Here is a 3567-nt window from a genome sequence, read left to right as displayed (position 1 = left end):
TTTTTCCCTTTTTATTATTTTTAAGGCAGTTGATGTGGTAATTAAGAATTTGGTGAGAGCCCGGTCAGGTCACCTCGTTTCTCAGATCAGAGCCCCATCAGAAATTCTTTCAAGTGTCCTTCTGCGTCGCCAAAGATGACAACAGCAAATCAATAAGTGCTTGAAATGAAAGGGGTTGCTGGCTAGCCCCCGAGGCTACAGATTTTCGCACCGCCGGTCCTTTTTTTCTTTCTTTTTTACTTTTTTTTCTTTTTCTTTTTTTTTTCTTTTTTTTTTTTTTTTCCTGTACTTCTCGCATTCCTTTGCACTGCGTGTCCTAGGAAGAGCTACCTTTTTATCCCTAGTTTCATGACGAAGGTAAGTGCCATCTCTTTGGCGGGACGGGCCTCGCCGGCTCTGACTGCTCTTCCCTGCTTCCAGCAGACGGTCGCTGCCGGGAAGATGCGAGCCGAGAGCGGCTCCGGCCGAGGGCATCCGCGCCCGCCCGGGAAGCGGCGACCCCAGGCTCGGAGCACAGAGGCAGATATTTGCGCTTCTTCTTCTTCTTCTTTTTACTTCATTATTTGAAATAAATAAATAAATAAATAAATAAAAAGAGAAGGAAAGAAAGAAAGAGACAGAGAGTAAATAAATATTTTTTTTTAAAAAAAAAAGAAATAATAGAAGAGGGGTAAGGGATCAAAGCGAAGGAAAAGAAATATGGGAATCACTGCTTATATTACTTCGTGTTAACAGAGGTTGCTTCGCTCCGGCTCGGATACCTCTAATGTGCCCCGATTTAACAATCTTCCTAACGAACGACGTCCTCTGGACGTTTTAATTAGGCAATTCATTAGTAAGTCAATACAGACATTTATATTTTCTTTCAGATCAAGTGGTTAAGCGCTAATTTCGGAATGATTATAAAACACTGGAATTCACGAGGCGTAATAATTTTAATTTATATGCAAATCAATGGGTCCATTTGAAATGCTTAATTTTTTAACAATTACTGTATTGTAGCATCGGAACGAACAGCCTGAATGAACAATTTGAAATCAGATCTGGACAGGAAGAAAATATTCGAGCAGCCCAACAAATCAATAATGTTTGAGTGTGTTAAACATAGCCAGCTATAGGTATTTACATACTCGTTTGCTGACAGATAAGGAGCTCAGAGAGGTGGGAGGAGAGGCTGGGGGGAGACGGGAGGATTTGCTTGCGAGGGCTGAGATCATAATCCGGGAATGAAGAAAGTAAATTCTCGTGAATTGCCCCACCGCGCACTTCGGAGGATAGCTCCCTTTTCCGCCGGTTCCCCAGCGCTGGCGGCCTGTGCCAGACGCTGAGGGCTGCCCAAAACACGGCTGAGCTCTGTGCTCAGTCACCGCTGCATACCCTTCGGGTTTTTTTTTTATGTTGGTCGGTTGGTTTAGTTTTTTGGAATTTTGTTTGTTAGTTTGTTTGTTTGATTGATTGATTGAGGGAGGCTTTTTGCCTTTTTTTTTTTTTTTTTTCCCCCGTTCCTTTCTTCCATCGTCCCTGGGCAGCGGGGAAGCTGATCAGGCTCTCCTTTGCCTCACCCACTCTGTGATCCGGGATCACCCAGGGAAAAGCTCCACGACACCCGCCTGAGTCGGGAACACGGCTGGTGCACCAGGTGCCTGCAAACGGATAGTCGCGATAGTTTTAAGAAAACAGCTTTTCCGTCTGTTGGAGCGATAAATTACTCCGACCCTCTTCCCAAGCGATTCGGAAAGCCGGCTTGCCTGCCGGGGGCCGGGACGGAGGGCTCTCCGCGTCCCAGCCGGGCCGGGGCAGCTGCAAGCCCCCCGCCACTGCCGCCTCACCCGCCGAGGAATGGCTTCGGAGCCTCCTCGGGGGTTTTAAAGCTGTTGTCACTGCGCTGGCGAAAGGGAGGAGATAGACTATAAATACAGCCGTCGCGCCCTTTGCTCGCCCTGAAATCTATTATTACATTTATTGCTTTGACAGAAGGGGGAAAAAAAAAAAATTGAAATCCTCATATTAAGTCGGCTCCATAGTTTCCAGACACCCTGGAACCCCTCTTCCACGGCAGCATGTCTAATGTATTCCCTGGTGATTCTAGGCATTAATTAGTTGTTTAATAGGAGTATGACTAAAAATGTAAAAGAAGGATTAGGAGCGTGAAACGTATGTCCAGCTCCTTCCACACACTCGAGGAGGGAATGAAAATCATCCAGTATCTTATGTTTCTCCAGGAGCCATTTGCATTTCCCACCAGCTGCTCACTTTAGCCTCTCCTGGGCGGACGGAGACTGCTGCCGCCCGGCGCGGAGGCGGTCGATGATCGGCGGGCGGTCCCGCTCCGCGGCCGCGCTGCCGAGGCGGGCGTCCCAGCCTTCTCTGCCCAACACACAGCGGGGCTGGGGCTGTGGGGAAGATGCACACCGGCTCAAGCAGGTTGCTTCTCCCGGGTAAACAAAAGTGAGAGGTGGGAGCTTGGAATCCCTCTCACTCCCGCTCTTTCTTCGGATGCGCGGAGAAACTGGATTTCACCTGGCAGAGCGCTCCCAGGGATAGAAGTGCAGGTAGCCAAGGACGCACTTAACTAATTTATTCCTGCCTACATTTTCCCACATGATTTCATTTCTTGCGAGAGAAAGTCACCCCCTCCGCTTGGCGCGGCCACCGCTGCCAGTCGCAATCAAAGGGCTTTTCTGAGCACGCCGTAGAGTGGGGGTGCTGCCGGCTGCGGCTGGGCTGACTTAACGACCCGCGGAAAACTTGGACTCTTCCAAGGATTCGCTTTCCCCTCCAGCAATAACTGCCTAGCCTCCTGCCCACGGCTATAAATTACTAAAATTCACTCCAGGCTGAAATAATTTTAAAATAGCCACAAAGAGATCAGGTGTAGCCTCCGAGTTAGTAAAGCGCCTATTTTATTTTCACGTGGTTCCTCTATAAACAAAGCCTCGGAAATGCTGGGAGAAAAAGCGATCGCTTTAGTTTGATCTGAATAGAGAAATCCGGGTTCGATATTTTCTTAAACACGCAAAACGCCGCAAAATCGAAATTAAATTTCCCCCTGGAGGTAGCTCGGTGTCCTTTGGGGGAAAGGGAGAGAGAGTAGCATTTTCTCGCTATCTTGCGTAAATGATGCAGGGCGAGTAACAGAGGAGCGGCAGGATTTCGGCTATCCCGGCACTGCGCTACCGATACAGGCAAGAACAAGAACACCCCGCAATAAAAAAAAAAAATTAAAAAATACATATATATATGTAAGAAGTGAGAAATTTTTTTAAAAAAATATTAAAAAGTGGGTTAAAACAGGAAACCGAGACCTCTCCCAATAGGTTGCCGATCCCTCTTCACACCTGGTGCAAGGACAGCCACCGGCCCGGCCCGGGAAACTTCGGCCACAGTTACTTGTGCCCCCCTCCCCAGCCGGGCGGAGCAGGGCGCGCCCTGCGCGGGCGCGGAGAGGCCACGGCCGTCCTCGCTCACCTCGGTTTTCCTCTGGCTACCTAGCCCGCCGCCGCGCCGCCTCCGCCGACTTTTGTCCTTCCTCCTGCCCCCTGCCCCCTCCGCGGACGGGGGCTGCCA

This window comes from Parus major, chromosome 4 (assembly GCF_001522545.3).
Source record: "Parus major isolate Abel chromosome 4, Parus_major1.1, whole genome shotgun sequence".
Lineage (NCBI taxonomy): Eukaryota > Metazoa > Chordata > Aves > Passeriformes > Paridae > Parus > Parus major.
The sequence above is the reverse complement of the archived record's forward strand: the minus strand, read 5'-3'. Positions refer to the sequence as shown.